Source organism: Desmodus rotundus, chromosome 2 (assembly GCF_022682495.2).
Source record: "Desmodus rotundus isolate HL8 chromosome 2, HLdesRot8A.1, whole genome shotgun sequence".
NCBI lineage: Eukaryota > Metazoa > Chordata > Mammalia > Chiroptera > Phyllostomidae > Desmodus > Desmodus rotundus.
In genome coordinates, this window is record NC_071388.1 from 194,236,912 (window position 1) to 194,253,597 (window position 16,686).

The 16,686-nt window shown below is 55.8% G+C and overlaps 1 protein-coding gene across 1 annotated transcript in view; it reads right to left on the minus strand.

Annotated features, from left to right (window-relative positions):
• The window catches only part of TNS1 (tensin 1), a 216,146-nt gene extending 199,773 nt beyond the window's left edge, over positions 1-16,373 (minus strand). The window contains 1 exon segment of the mRNA XM_071220708.1: positions 16,226-16,373. The gene's annotated coding sequence lies outside the window, so the exon portion shown is untranslated.
• Positions 16,374-16,686: the final 313 nt, after the last annotated feature.

The window sequence follows — 16,686 nt, forward strand, 5'->3', positions numbered from 1 at the left end:
AAGGAGAGAAGCTGGGTTAAAACCCACAGTTCTAGGAACTAAGATGGCACAGAAAGGCAAAGATAGTGACAGTGACTGGTAGACAGCTAGAGACATCAGGAGACACAGGCAAATGGAGGCAGATACAGACAAATAAGCAGATCCCTCCTGCCCCCCATTCTCTACCAGATAACTTCTCCATCACACTCACTGGCACCCCTTACCCCTCGCCAGCCAAGTCATCTAAGAGGCCCTTTCCTGGTCCTAATCCTGCTGTTATCTCTCCAGAGTGAGGAAATGGGGGCAGTTCAAGGAAAGGGACCCCAGGACTCTCCAGCTTCCCACTCAGCTCAGGACCCTCCAAAGACCGGGGAAGAGAGAGAAAGCAGGTGTGAGAGGAGAGAAGGAGGGAGCAAAACAGAAGGGCAGTGGGGGGGGGGGGGGGCGGGCTAGGAAATGGAGCAAATGGAGGGCTCCGACCAGCTCCCAGAGAAAGGCAGTGAAGGGCCAGCATCGGGCAGGGGGCAGAGAAAACGAGTGACAGAGGGAAAGCACAGGGTGCCACCAGCTAGCCAGGGGAACTGAGGCATGAAGCAAGGTGACATGGCCGCATCCTCAAGCTTCAGAAGCAGACAGGGGCCTGGGGCTGCCAGAGACTCCCTCCAGGGCCCAAGTGCAGCCGCTGTGGTCAGGAGGCAGATCTGGGCCCAGACTCTCCAGGAATTTGATTCCTGACCAGAAGACCACAGCTGGTCCGGGCCCAGGCCCAGAATGAGCTCCTGGGGACCTCAAGACCCTCAGACGTGAGTCCCTCACCACTCCCCAGAAGCCAGGAGAGCTGGCATCTCCGCGTGCCCTGGTCAGTCCCTGCAGCAGACGGGGGTGGCATTCCCACAGCCCTTGTGATCAAGGCTGGGGGCTCTCCCCTGCAGCCTTCCATTCACACCCCTGCCCTGAATGGCGCAATGTGGCTTCTTGTTCCCCCTCCAAAGGGTCCCAGACTCCCTCTGTGATCCTCCTGGCTTCTGGCACTTTCTATCCTCATTCTATCTGGTAGCATCTGGGAGAGAAGGAGGTTGCTGACGGGGCCTCCCTTGGGCAGCCCAGCCCCAGCCCAGCCCCATCACGAAGCCATGAGGGGTGAGGAGCGGGACCCAAGGGCAAGAGCCAACACCTCAGACTAGGCTTGGGGCCCATCCCTCTGCGAGCTCCAGCGTCTTCTGGGAAATGGGTACTGTATTTGTCTTTCTCCCCTCCCAGTGCAGTTGAGAGCATGCCAGGAGAAGATGTTTGAAATGTCACCTCTGTTGTACCCACTCTCACCTCCCACAGAGAGGAAGCCAGGTAAAAAGCCAGCAGAGACCAGGGTCTGAATCCTGGCCCTGACACTCACCAACTGTGTGACCTTGAAGAAATTATTTTCCTATTCTGAGTCTGTTTCCTCTGTAAAATGGAGACAAGGATCCTAACCTCATGGGGTAGTCGTACAGATTAAATTAAATGTGAAAACGCCTGGCACCAGGTCTGATTCATCAAGCACCCTTGGGAGCTACTGGGCAAATATCTCTGAATGTGGGGCCAGGAAGAGCACCCTGGGGTGACTTTAAAAGCAAGTTCACCTGTCCCCCAACCCTTTCTGGGTCTGTTGGCTGCACACTGCCCACCCCACCCCCACCAGACAGACGCTGCCTGCCAGAACCCTCAGCAAGAGCACCCTGTCTGGAACACACAGTTCACCCTGCCATCCGGGGAATGGACACCCGAGGAAGAGGAGCCAGGAGTCCAGCAGAATAAAGCCAAAACAGCATTGTTAGGAGATGCTGGAAGCAGACCAGAGGAGAGGTAGAGTGGGAGCCCAGAAGAGGCTGGAACACAAGAAGAGAGAGGAACTGAGGGATGTCTCTCCACCAGAGGAGACAGAAAAGAAAGCAAGCATATCAGTGGGTTACTGAGCTCCCACCCCACACTAAAGACAAACATGAGGAAATGAGTCAGGACTGAAGCAGGAAATGCTCAAGTTAGACAACAGGCAGAACTTCCAGTGAGGCACCACACTGCCAGAGAAGTCCCTGTTTTCACCCTACTATTCTCCACTCTCAAATGAGGTCTGAGTCTTCCCCTTTCCATGACTCAACATAAAACCTCAGCATTAGAAATCCCTGCTTACCCTAGCAGGAAAATAGACTGGCCCTGCTCCCCTGGCCCCCAAATCCCCAGCCTCACTCAGCTCCGCAACTTCTGTATGGATTCTCATACAGAAACAAAACCTATTCCCACCATCCGTGGTCATCTTAGATCCCTGGGGCAGAGGACCACTTCCTATCTCGACATCTACTCTTTACCCTCCAAAATCCCTTCCTCTTCCTCAACCAGACCTGATTCTGTCCAGCACCAGACTGCCCACTTCCTTAAGCTTTCTGTCTCTGGTGGAGAGGGGGTACGGAGTGAAGGGTGCACAGACAAAGGATGGGGTCAGGGGGTGGGGGGACTTGTGAAGCAACCTGGACAGGATAGAGCCCTCTTTTTAAAAAGGCTGATGGAACACTGTTATTGTTCCAGAAAGTTAGTAAGGAGGGACTAGGAATTGGTTAGAAAAGCAGCACATTTTGTTTAAGGGGCCAAAGGAAGGAAGTGAAAACGGCCCTGGAAAAGGGGGAGTTGTATACAACATGTACATGCATACCTGCCCCAGAGGACCAGGTGGGTGTCTTGGAGGACAGAGCCCAGGTCTGGGACCCCGGAGACAGTAGGGGAGTGCCAGGGCAGGAAAGAATGAAAGGGAGTAGAGCTGAGTACTCCCAGGAAGAGAAAAGTTGGTGCAAAAGGAACTTTCTGACCATTTTGGACCCCTAAATGACATGTAAAGCTGATGCAAATGATATACAAATGAGGGTTGACAAAAAATTCTTTTTGTCTATGGCAAACTTGACTATAAGATGTCAGTATGAGGGCTGCCCTGGAGGTAAGAACCACCCCCAGTCCTCCTGCTCAATCCCCCCATCTCCCTGGAGGACGCTCCTCACTCCCTGCAGCTTTAGGCCCCAGGGAAGGGGGCCTCGTGGGGTCTGTCCCCACCTTGGGTCTCTTTCTAGACTCCCCAGAGCTCCTCATATTTCTGCCCCTGGCACTCCAAACTTCTTCTGCAGTGGGTTGTCCCTTGGCCCCAAAAAAGGGGAACCCTGCCTTCCATGGAGAGCAGCTTTCTGTTAATGAAAAGAGGAAGGGAGGTGGTAAAAGGGGAATCAATTAATCAACAATCATGGGGGCAGGTCGGGCACCCTCTGCCCAGGTCAACCCGAGTCCCATCAGGCCTTAAAGTTCTTCCGGAAGGGAGACCCCACAGCCTCCCCAGATTATCCTGTTCTCTGGCTTCACAGCCGTGGCTGGCTGGGAAGTGCTTTCTACTCTCTGACCTGCTGTTTTCAAGCTAGTTTCACACCTCACCATCCCCTTGAAGGCCTAAGGCCACACCTAAGAGAGTTGCTCTAGGAGGAACAGGTGGAGTAGCCTCTGCATCTGGGCCCCCGAAAAGACTGCATCTTCCAGCCCTCCTCACCAGTCCCAGTGTTCCTGCCTGCCAACCTTGTTCTGCAGGTGGGACAGGCCTGAGCCCAGAGAAAGGCAGTGGATACTGCCGGTTGCACTGGCCAATGGAACACACACATTGACTTTTGCTCCTTCTTGAAACCCCTCTAAAGCAACAGTAAAGATTTTGTGGTTGTTATTGTTGAAACTGGAGTGCTGTGCAGCACAGTACCACCACTGTAGTTGTCAGGCTCGGAAATCTGCTGGTCCAGTGAATAACAGCTAGAGCGCACCCGCCCTCCCAACACTGTGCCTTCTCCCCTGGACCTGAATGGCCCAGAAGGGGCCTCAGGACTTGCTCCAGCCTCCCAGCTCAGTCCCTAGGAGCTCTTGTTAAATATTTTGATTATCACCCCTGACAACAGTGTCAAAATTCTGGGAGCTGGAGAGCAGATGGCTGAATGGGAACTGTGAGCCCAAGAAAGCTGAACCCTTAGCTGGCTGCAAGAAAAGCCAAAAAGGGGCCAGATTCTTCAGCACGGAACCTTCCAAAGACTCTGATACTTTTGGGGGTGGGGGTGGATGTGAACCTAAATCAGGAAGATTGGTAGAGCAACAAAGAAGTAGTTAGATTTCCAGATCCTGTCCTGAGCCCCAGCAGTAGACAGGAAGTTTATTTCCAGAGAGGGTAAAACGTCAGGCCTTTGGATGGGGACTATGGGGCACAGCTGAGGGTGTGAGTATTGACAGGAAAGAGGGGCTTAAGTGAGTGTTTACTGAGTATGAGGCGGCCAGGCCAGTAGCTGCCCCACGCTGCTTTTCCTGCAGCCCGCTCAGGGTTCAGATCTCTGGGATCTGACAAGCCCAAGAGGAGAGACCCAAAGCTATTGAACGCAGTTTCCCCAACACAGCAGCCCAGCCAGCCTCCCTTGAGCCAGGCCCTCTGTGGGTCCTTTCCCACCCTGGAGCAAACAATCCACCCTTTCGTGTCCACTTGAAATAGAAGCCCAAACCAGAGCTCCCAGGCATCTGAAGGCAGAGAAGCAATAGAGACCAAAAGCACCTGAAGGCAGAGAAGCAATAGGGACCAAAAGCAATGTAGAGAAAGCAAAAGGAATTAGGGAGAAGAAAACTTCAAGGTAACGAGTATTAATATTCTCAGAAAGCTCAGGGAGGCAAGTAAAGAAGAGGGAGAACATTCAGAGACACACACACAAAGAAGCTCTTGGGAACTTTAAAGTGCAGAGCCCAGCCTGAGGCCCTCGCTAGGCACCAGCCCCCACCCGCCCCTTCACCCACTCTGCACTCACTGGCAGAAGGCCAGGCACTCCTCTCCTCCCCTTAGGGCCCCGGAGTCCATGATGGGAGCAATATGGAGACCAGAGAGGAAATGGAGACCCAGACACGGACAGATCCAAGGGGCCAGGAAGAGACAGAGGGGCCAGGGGTTGGTAAACTTATGGATGGTCTCTCTGGAGCCCTGTCAACCACTGACTCAGCAGAGAGGTGCCTTGCAGTAGCCCCAAGAGACAGAAAACCCCCTCTTACCCAGTAGGAAAGCTGATGCTCAAAGAGGTTGAGTCACTGTTCAGAGTCTAAAGCCAAAGAAGTGCAGAGCTGGGAAAGAGAATTCCTATCTCAACCTGCATGCAACAAAACCATCTCAGGCTGGAGGGTCTGTGCCTCTGAGAGTCAGGACTTGGGTTCAAGTCCAGACTACTGATACTTACCAGCTAGGAATCCTAGGTTGGTCCTGGCACTCAGCTCGTCTCTCTCTGCCCATGTGTCAGCCACCAACACCAGAAAGTCCCTTCCAGATCCTCCACCCAGGCCTCTGACTACAGCTCAGTGGTGGGGAGGCCCCAGGGCCCCGGAAGAATATGTCCCCCAAGCAAACCATGAGGGACCTGTGGGCTGGGCCCTGCCTCTTCCCCGAACTATCTTGTAGGCACACCAAGCATGGGTCTATTCTTAGCCAAGACCCAGTGGGCAGCCAGCCACTCAGTGTTATTCTAGACTGTGGGGTCCTCAAGCTGGCCAAGGTAAAGGGGAGCCATGGCTGAGGCTTAGGAAATAGCATCCCTGGGAGGAGGGACCCCACTTTGAGGGAGGAGCAGGAAGAACATGGCCTAGGGCAGTCAGTCGGGGCCAAGGAGGGCTGAGCTGGGAGCAGAAGTCAAGAAAAGGCTAGAGTACTGGTGCAGTAGTGGGTGATAGGGCCTCCTAGAACTGGCATCCAGGGGCAGGGGGAGGCATCTCTATGGTCTCTCCTCAGTGAAAGGAGCAGTGCCAAGGAAGGCAGATGCCAGGGTGAGGACAAGGAATAGGCAGGAAGGAATGAGCTGGGGAAAGAGGGACGGCATACCCTGACTGGTGTGGCTCAGTTGGTTGAGCATGGTTCTGCAGAGCGAAAGAGTCCCCAGTTCGATTCCCAGTCAGGGCACATGCCTGGGTTGAGGGTTTGGTTCCCAGTTGGGGTGTCTTCAAGAAGGCAACTGATTGATGTTTCTCTCTCACATCAATGCTTCTCTCCCCCTCTTTCTACCCTCCTTCCCTTCTCTCTAAAAAATAAATATATTTTTAAATTTTTTAAAAAGAGGGAAGGGGCAAAGGAAGGAAAGGAAAGAGAGAAGCAGAGAGATGGAATGGTGGGGAGAATCAGAGAGGCAGAGGTGGTGAGGGGTGACAGCACCCATTCCTGGGGCCAGAGCAATGATTCATCCCCACCCCCATCCTGCACACACTCCCAGGCACTATTTCCTCCTCATCAAAGGCACCCTGTCTCCTTTCTCTCACTAGGGCCAGCCCCAAGACTGCTCTGCATCCCTGAATCCCTTCAAGTTTCCTCCCTGTCCCCAAGTTACACGGAAAATACACCAAGCTGGGACATGAACACATACACACACAGGCACACACATGCACATGTGCACACACTCTGCCTCCTGGGAAGAAATGGGACCATGGGGAAGGGCGAGGGTTCTTTGGTCCCCATACCTGGCCTTGGGAGCTCAACTCCACGCAAAGAACTTCACGAAGGGCCTCTGGCTCCCATAGGGGGAGATAAATGGAGAAAGGAGGGGAAGGAAAAGGGGGACCCCAGAGCCAGAATGCCCAGTCAGTGGGTCTGGGAAGCAAGATGCAGGCTGTTCTCACAGCCACAGAGGGCCCGGAAGAGCTTGGAAGAAAGGGGAAGCAGGGGGAGGGGGATGGGATGAGTGCTCAGGGGATAGGGAGAAAGGCAGGGCCAGAAGTGGCTTCCGGGAGGAGGCAGTCAGAAGTGCCAACCTGCTGCAGGTAATTTAGAGAGAGGTAGCTGGGCTTCTGCGCCCGGCCTGAACAAGGAGGCAACAGGCCCGATCCCATCCCATCCCCAGAGAAGGTGGCTGCCACAGCTAGAGCCCTACCCATCCCCCAAACTGTCTCGGTTCTGACTAGAAGAAGGGGAGGGGAGGGTGGTCCCAGGAGAAGGACTGAGTAGTTGAGCAAGGCAATAATTTCTTGCTCCAGAGGGACCGTTGATACCCAGAGGAGCCCTTCCTTTGTGGCACTGTTGTGAGGAGGGCACTGTCCTGCTCAGTGGAAGGGGAGCAGGCAAGACTCAGGGCAGAGGCCAAGCGCACTGAGCCAGGAATCCTAAGACCTGGCTCATGTCCCACTCTGCACTAACAGTGGTGAGACTGTGGACAAGTCACCCTCACGTCGGTGAAGTCGGGTGACAGAGCCTGCTCACACAACATCCCTTCACATCAGGACTGTCGTGAGCGTCCTGTGAGGCTCTTTTTAGGACGTTTACTGTCATCATTGCTAAATGACCTCTGGCCTGCCTTCCAAGTCAGACACCCCCAGCCCAGGGTTCTCCCCACTTCCTACCCCTGCTTTCTGAGAAGGGCTCAGAGGTGAAGCCCGTGGCCAGGCCAGCAAGGGAAGGGGTCAACCAGATGACCTCAAAGGCCCCTTCCAGGGGTAGAAGGACACTGATGTTTATCGAGGGCCTACTATGTGCTAGGAACTTTCTGTGGGTTAGCCAACGTAATTTCCTTGCTAACCTTGCAAGGCAGGTGCTGTCGTTCCATTTCTGGATGAGGAAACTGAGGCTCACACAGTTAGTCAGTGCCAGAGCCCAGATTTGCGACCTGATCAACCCAACCCCTGGGTCCCGTTTCCCCCCACAAACCCTCCCTTACCTTGTTGCCATGGTGCTATAAGCCTCTCTGTCCCCACTTCTCTCCCTTGACCCCTGAACCCCAGAACAGAGCTCTCGGAAGGGCCTCCTGCCCCACACCCATCCCCAAGTGACCTCAGGATTCAGGACTCCTGACTGCAGATGGTGGCAAAAAAAACAAAGGAGGTGCCAATGAGAACAGAGTGCAGACAGCTCACAGTGCCGCCTGCCCAGGGTGTCCCAGAGCTTGGCAGTTCCTGTGAGGCTGGCTCTTCGCAACAGCCTGGGAGGTGGGCTCTATTCTCTCCATTTTACAGATGAGGAAGCTGAGGCTCAGAGACACTACAAGTTGCCCAGGACACCCAGCCAGGAAGCAGTAAGCAAGGACTCATCCAGTTGCCTGTCCCCAAGTCACTGCTTCCTCTCTGAGTGGAAGCCCTGGGAGGGGCCATGCTGAGTCACACAGACAGCCCAGGGGTCTTGCTGCAGAATGCGGGAGACCCAGAGAGAACCTCTCCCCCTCCACTGTTAGCTCCAACACACTCACCCCCTGCTGCTTCGCTGCAGTGCCATTAAGAAACAAGGGAATAAATTAGTCCCGCTTAGCATATTGAGTGGCTGGGGTTCAAGAGGCCAGTCTGGGTGGCTCACCCATCTCACTGCAGTCAGCCTGCTCTGCTGTGGTGGGGAGCGCCTGGGGGCAGTGGAGGGGGCGGCCTGGCCAGGCTGGGCCTGGTCTGACCTCCCACACATGGCCTCAGCTCAGGGCCAAGAAACAGTTGCTCCAGCTCCAACTTCATTTCCCTAATGGTGTCACAGCTTGGCATCTGCTCTCCACACTCGTGCCCCACACTCTGGCCAGCCCCAGAGAACACCCAAGGTTAGTGTCAGGGGTGGTGTCTGGCTGCCCGGTCTCCCCCAGAATGACCTTTGAGGTGAACAGCTCTGTCTGGCGGAGAAGTGAAGACCAGTACAGTGCAGGAAGTGCCCCACCCTGGACGCTCACTGGCCCAGTGCACCTGTGCCTCAGTTTGCCCCACAGCACTGAAGCACCCCAAGCAGGAAGGAAAGATGAGGAGGGGAACAGAGAGCAGAGTCAGAGGCCAGATGGAGCCAGCCCTCTGCCCCAAGCAAGACCACACCATCTGCCAGGACTAAGGCAAAGGGTATGAACTCAACAGCCAGGACCCAGCGTAAAGCCAGGCCCAGAGGAAGCCTGGCAGCCTGGCCAAGCAGACCAAGCCTAGAAGGGAGAAGACAGTCTGGGGCCCTGGCTGCTGCCTCCTTCCAGATACTTGGGTAACCCCTCCTGCCCCCCTCAGCCCCCCTTAGGCCCCCAGGATAGAAGGTCCTGTCCTCCTCCTTGTTCCAAGGCTCTGAAGCAGCCACAAGAATGCACCTCCCAGAGCTCCTGCTGAAGGGAGCAGGGCAGACAAAGGCTCCAGCTGAGCACTTTCAAATTCCTTGCTGGGTCTGCTGGGGCCATGCCTCCCAGGGCTGCTCCTTGTCATTGGCAAAGCGCATGCATGCCTCTAAGGCAGACCCAGCCCTGGGAGACAGAGTTTTTGGCCAATATTGGTTCATGGATTCCCTTTGCTGAACTCTCCTCAGACTGAACAGAGGGCTAGGACCCTGCTGTGTAAACTTCATTCTCCCTGTCTCCCCTCCACTCGGGGCAAGACTTACATCATCTGAAGGCTCTCCCAGCCTTTCTCGCCTCCTTCCTTCAACTCAGGCATTTTCCCTAATAAAATCTTTACATATTTAATCCCATCCTTTTTCTCAGAGGACTCAGACTGATACAATCATTCAATAACAGCAGCAAGAATAGCTACCCTTTCTTAATGCTAGCAATATACCCCATGCTGTTCTGCATGCTTTTAAAGGAAGCGAAGGACACCAAGGCACAGAGAGGTTATGTAATATGCTCAGCAATGCACAGCCCTGAAGTGGCAAAGCCTGAACAGAACTTAGTTTAACCCCAAAGGCTACTGGTATAACCATTACTCCACACTGCCTCCTCTGTAAGAGAGATGCCATCCATCCCTGCCTCCCTCTTTTGCAGGGAAGAAAGGGGGTGGAAAGGGGACTTGAAACTCCTGAGGAGTAGGCAACACAGACTCAGAAAGAAACAGAGAACATGAGAGAGATTTAAAGAGAGAAAGAGGAGAAAATGAGACAGAGAGGAAACCAGGAGGAGAGCCAGTTCCTGCCCGGGAACAATCCTGAACCTACAAGCTTAAGCACCTCCCCTCCCCAGGGCACGGACAGGCTGAGCTATCGGACCAATGGAAGCAGAAGGGGAAGGAGAATGCGGCCCTAGAGCACTTTCCAACCCCACCCACTTCGTGCCATCTTTGACCAACCACCCCAACTTGCCCCCGTCAGACATGTGACGAGGGTGTGCCCAAGGTGCCAGCCAAGGAGCTCTGCAGCCAGCCTCCTCATAGCACCAGGCCCCGGGAATCTCAATTCCTACCCGCCCCCTCCATTCCCCATCCTCCTACCCTTCCAGGGCAGGGCCAAGAGACCTAGCCCCATCTCAAGGTCCCAACAAAGCCAGGCCTGTCCCCTGCCCAGCTTCTATGGAAGTGACGTCTGAGCTGGGCAGCAGGTGAAACTGAGCCAAAGGGACATGGCGGAAAGCCAGCCGCACCTCTTCTAGGTGAGCTCTCGGCTTAACTCCTGGCCTGCCAGGCCCAAGTTCTTGGGGTTGCTATTTAGGAGACAAAGGGGTTGGTGGAAGGGAAGTCGGGGATAAAGAAGGGGAACCAGCTTCCAGGGGGCACCCCTAGACACACACACACACTTCCCCACGTGGCCCAGCCACACGAGAAGGACCCAGCAGCAGGCTCAAGTCACCCCACACCCACCTTCCACCCTGTACCAGAGATAGTTTAAAATGCAAACACCCCCCCAATATTGGATGACCCTCCCAGGGGCTCTCTATGGCCCACATAAGTCTTAAGTCCAAACTCTTTAGCTTGGCATTCACAGCCGCTACCATCTGGACCCATCTCTTTTCCAGCTTCTGAGAGGCCTCTCCCCTCCCACCCTACACTGCAGCTCCTTAGGGCCCCACACACTTTCACAACCCCAGACCCAACAAAACGGCCTTGCCTCCCCTCCGTGTCAGTGAACTCCCACTCACCTTGTAGGACCCAGTTCAAAATGTCAGATCCCCCAGGAGGACATTCCAGATTGCTCCAGGCAGAACAGCCCACTCCCTGCTCTAGAAGCAGACGGCAGCTTGGACAGGCCTTGTCTGCGGTTGGTGTGTTTGGATGTCACAGCAGAGGGTGAGCACTTACTGGAAAAACCAAGTGTGCGTGCCTGGTACACGGCAGAGGGTGGGCAGGACAAAGGAACGGTGACAGAAACAAGGATGAAGGGCGGATAGGTAAAAGAGAAGGTGGTGGCTGGATGGAGAAATAGGTGGGTGGAAACGCCAATGGGCTGAGAGGTGAGCAGACAAATGAGAATTGAGAAGCTTCTACGGGGTGCAGAGCCAACACTTCACACACGCCAGGGCCCATAGGATATCTGAGCCCCTTTGCCAGAGGCTCTGAGGATGGTGTCTAAGGGCCCACCCGACCATTCTGGACAACTGTGGTTTCAGCTGTGGCAGGAGGATGTGACGAAATGCAGTTTGATGGTAACACTCAGAAGCTCCCAAAAAAGAGGCGCTGGCAGGAAACGCCAAGAAGAGCTGAGCAGAGGTGAAAGCTTGGGCTGACTCCAGAAGACAGGACCCACTGCCAGCCCTGATCACCAGGGTCCATCTCCCTTCCCACTCCCTTTAAACCTTGAAAAAGGCCTTCTGTCAGTCGACCTCATCCACCCCTGTAGACATTCCTTTTTGACCTCCAACGATGCCTGAGCTTGACCCAGTGGTCTCATTCTAGCTGCCATCCCAACCCGTGTCCCCACACTTGGAGCCCAGAGGAGCTCGGCCCAAGGCTGATAGATCATCCTCAGCTTTTGCCCCAGGTTGCCCCACTCTCACCTGCCCCACTCTCACCAGTCATCCATCCATCCACTGGGCAACCTCGATTGAGCATCCATAGGCTGCATGTCCTTTACTAAGTTCCTGGGATACCAAAGTCACTAAAACTTGGCTCTGCCCTGAAAACACTGGCTCACAGACTTACTGAGGGGACAGACTTGTGAACAGAGAGCACCAGAAGCATCCTTACATTCTCTTATCCTTGGCCAGAAAGAAAGTCTAAAGCTGAGGCCTCTCCATCCCCTCCAGCTGGGGTGGATTGGAGACCCAGCTTCCTGCTCTGGACTCTAGAGCAACTCCAGCTGGGAGAAGGAGGGACCAGCTAGAAGCACCAGGGCTGGGGTCTCTGAGAGGAAAGGATTCAACTTAGAGATCATAGCTGGGTTGGTCTGCAAGGGGACTCAGAACCTCAGCATCACCTGGGTCCCCTTCGCTCCCCACCACTCAGCTGCTCTACAGATGGCAGCCTCTGCTTCCCACTCACAGGCCACTGCCCCTCCGGGGGCTGCCTTAGCTTGCCTGCCCTTGGCACCACACTTTGCCCTGGTGCCAGGGGCCCTTGGCAAGTTCATACTTCAAATAAGGAGGCAGCGGCTGGCTTCCTGCCTTCCAGGAAAGAGAGAAGGACTAGAGGGTATGGCCCTACCTCCAGCCTCACACCCTTCTGATCCACCAGGGACCAAGGACTGCCCCCCAAGAGTGGGTAAGGCTGAGTGGTGGTCAGCTGACCCCACCCACCCCACTCCAACTTGGCCTCTAGAATTTCTCCCTTCTTCCCCTCCTACACTTGAGCCCCACATTAGAGGGGCAAGCACGACAATCAGAGTCACTACAGAAGGACATATGAGGGTGCTGGAGACCCTTCTCCCTTTCCCCAGATGCCTCTCCTCCCCCTCACCAAGATCTCAGAAGCGGCCCATGCATAGAACGATGCCTTTGATTCTTGAGATGCTTGGCCTACAGCAGGTGCTCAAGAATGCTTGTTGACTAAGAGACTAGATCTTACTTGTTCCCACCACAAAAAAGAAAGGATAATGTGACATGATAAAAGTGTTAGCTCACACTACTGTGGTAATCATACTGCAATAAATAAATGTATCAAATCGACATGTCCTGCACCTTAAATTTATACAATGTTAATTAAATCTCAATAAAAATAAAATTTTAAAAATACACACGCTTACAATAAAATAAATTCCACTCAAAACTAAGGTAATAAAAAAACTTTTAAAAAAATGCTTGTTGAATAAATGAATGGCCAGGCCTGGCTGTCTTACAGGTAGCCTGTGGGGAAGGGAACAGTTGCCACTGGGAACAAGCTACCGCATGTCTGGGGTCAGGACACTTGGGCTGTGGTCCTGGCTCTGCCCCTCACCTATTGTGCGGCCATAGGCAAGTCACGTCCCTCCGCTGGGCCTCAGTGTGCTTCACTGGGACATGCAGGGCTGGGTAGATCAGGACCATGGGGGGCTTGAGGGCATAGATGACACTGTGTGTGTCTGTGCCATGGCTGTGTGCGCATCTCCATACACATCCCCTCGCAAGAGCAGCCATCGCTTTCGCCAGATTCTCAAATGGACCTGTGACCTCACAAGGTTCAGGACCACTAACCAAGATCCTTTTTCAGCTCGGGTGGGTCTGTGATTACAAATAACTAGAGAGGGAGAAAGAGGAGGTAATTCAACCATAATAGAGGGCGTTAGATTAGACCCCAGAGCTTCCATCAGGCAGGTAGGACAAACCCATAACAAGCATGCAAGGGAGGCTACAGAACCCAGCCTCCTGGGGATCTCCTCAACTCAACAGGTCTCCCTCCGGGCTACTGGGCAGAGGCCAGGTGAACTGACCCCAGGGACTAGATTTCGGAGAGAAGAGGCAGAGCAGCCTGGAGTCTCCTCCCCTCTGCTCCTGCCACCATCCGACAAGCACCCACTTGTATTTGGACACGGCTGAGAGTGAGGAGGCGAGGCTGGCAGCTGGAGATGCCCTCCAGGCCCCTTGGCGCCCAGGTCAGAGAAGGTTTGGCGGGAATGCTCAGGCAGAATGCCAAGCCCCACCTTCCCCTCTTCTGAGGCTGGCAGGCTGGCATGTGTTGCCAGAGGGGGGCTCAGCGTGTACGGCAGTCATGCGACCCTGGGGAGGCCGCCCGAGGGCTGCAGGGCCACACCTCCAGGCTCCAATAACCCACAGCTGGGCCTCAGAGGCTGGGGAGACAAGGTGGGCAGCCTTCCTCAAAGAGAAGAAAAGGAGCGGCCACACATGCAAGGCTGGGGAGGGGAGTGGTGTGGGCAATGGGGCCTGAGGGGACAAAGCCAAGAGGAGGGCAGTGCGGTCTGTGCAGAGGACAGGCTTAGGGGGAAGATTGGGGACAGCATGCAAGGGGAAGAGGGCAGTGGGGCCTGGCAGGGAGGGAGCTGCCCAGAGGGGACAGAAGAAGGGAGAGGCTGCGGATGCGGACAGCCTGTGACCCAAGGAGAGGAGCGTGGCCAGTGGGATAGGGTAGGGGTTAGGAGGGAGCAGGGGACGGCCTGTGGCAGGAATGGTGGCATGTTGGTGGCAGCACTGTCAGTGGGAGTGCCCTGGCTGGGAGCCCAGATGCCAGAGTAGCTTCTAAGCCCTGACTCCCAAGGGGGGCTGAGAGCCCAAGAGATGTTTATTCACCACAAGAACGTGGTAAAACGCCTCCTCCTCGAGTGAGGTGACAGACAGCCGGGCTACTCTTTTCCTGGGTCACTCAAGTGTCCTGAGAGTTGCCACATGAATGGGAGGCCTGGCAAGGAAGGGATCAGCCAGCAGCAGCTCCTACCCCGGTCTGGAGACAGAGCCAGGGGGCAGCGGGCACAGGCTGGGGCTGGGACAGAGAGTGTGGTCCTGCAGATGAAGAAAGCAGTGAGTCATGGGTGAATGCCAGGCTCTCTCAGGAGGCAGCTCAGAAACAAGCTCATCCGAATGCAGACAGCCACTCGTCCCCACCCCTGTCCCTGTGGCTGTCACACACCCACACACACACTCCCCTCCCCCTCCTTCTCCCCTTCCTTGATCACCAGTGCCCTGGCTCCTTCCTCCATCACAGTAGACAGCCTGTCCCTCAGGTGGCCCGGCTGGCACCTGCCCCACAGCTGGCTGCATGGGGAGCGGAGGAAGGAGGGAGACAGGGAATCAAGGAGCCCCCCAGCAGAGAAAGTAAAGTGAGAAGGGTCTGAGATGGAAACAGATAAGGGAGGGGGTCTGTGAACTCAGCTCCACCTGAAAACTTTGAGGACGGTCCAGAAAAGGAAGCACCTGGATGACCTCTGGAGGGGCCCAAAAGTCTGGGGATTCTGCCAGGCCACCTTCCCTTGGTGGGCCCTCCACCCCTGTGCAAGGACTGAGAAGCAGTCCTCTGGGAAGACCAGCCAGCGCCCACAGGCCTCCACCCCTGGGCCCTATGCTAGGCCCAGGCTTTTGTCAGAATCACACTCGAGCCACGAGCGACTGCAAGGGCTCATGCAACAATGACACCCCAGGCTTGTCCCTCACCACGGTCTGTCACCGTGGTGATGACCCAGGCTAAAGCTTAGGAAGGACGGAGCGTTCCATTTCTAAGTACATCCCTATGCCTGGCACTGTGGAGTATAATCATGACTACACCACAGACCGTGCCCTGAGGGGCATCCAGTACCATGGGACAGAGGGATCACTTTGGGACATGCGTGTGCAGGCACACACACATGCACATGCACGCACACACCTGGCTGCACTGGCTGCCCCAGTGAAGGAAGAGGAGGGAGTCAGGATGCAGCCACAGGTATATCTTGAATAGCCCAAACTCTGTGTACCCAGGTGGGGAGGTATAAAACAGCAGCAGCATCCAAACCTCGCACAGCAAACAAATCTTAGAAGGCTGCAGCCTTCACAGCCCTGAACAGGGAGGAAACTGGGAGTATGCCGGGAGCCTTGAAGGAAGGTTTTGCAATCCCTAGTGACCCCTAATATCTCCTCCTCCTCTTCCTCCTCCTCCTGGAAGAAACCCAGTACCTACACGTGTACCAGGCCTGGTGCTCCCCAGACAGACCCCTCATCCAGAACACCTGCCTCCCTGCGCCAGCCTATCACGACCCCTTGCTCTGGTGCGGCCCTCCCTGCCTCAGAAGGCCCCCTCCCTCCTGGCTCCAGAACCCTGATCATGGAGGACAGCCACAGCTCCCAGGAGGGACACACAGTCAACTCCTGGACCAGCTCAAGGGCAATTAACATTTTGGTGCCTTTCCCCAGCACTCCCAGCCCTGTTCCTCTTGGATGGCTCCTAACCCTCACCTGAATTGTCCTTTTAAAGCCAGGTACTACATCAGCCTCCTCCCAAAGGCACCTGAGAACCAGGTGAGAGACCTCAACCTAACTCTCTGTGCCTTAACCCGGTCCTAGTCCAACCAGTGCCCCTGGGGCGGTCTGCCCTTGCTGCCCACCTCCCGACCACTGATGGGCACTTTCCTGACTTGGCTCCTTACCTGTCTCAGGTAAGCTGGGCTCTGACTGCCACCCGCTCCCCGCCACGCATCACCGCAGCGCCCTACCTGATGCAGGTGCCGCCGGCTCTCGCCCTGGACCAAAGCCCCGGGCTCCCAGCACTGCGCCCGCGCTGGGACCGGAGGACTCCCCGGGGGCTGGGGGCCACAGGGGGGCCCGGGTTCCAGCGCCTCGCAGCACACCAAGCTCACCGTGCAGCCCATCCGCCCTGGCGCCCGGCGGGCCAGGGCGGGGGGCGTGGACGCGGGCGCCCGGGGAGATGGCCCGCCCCCAGCCCTGGGCGCCTCCGACGTCTGGAGGGGGCGGCGACGCCCCCAGCCCGTCCCCTCCCGGAGCTTTCTCCCGCTTCACCTCCAGGAAGCGGAGGAGTGCGGGGCCGGACGGGGGGCGGTGACAGGGACACCGGGAGCAGCCAGTGACAGAGGGGGACCCGAGGGCGGGGGACGCAGGGAGGGGCGGCGGCGGGGTCCCGCGGACTGGGACAGCGGACCCGCTGAGTACGGGACAG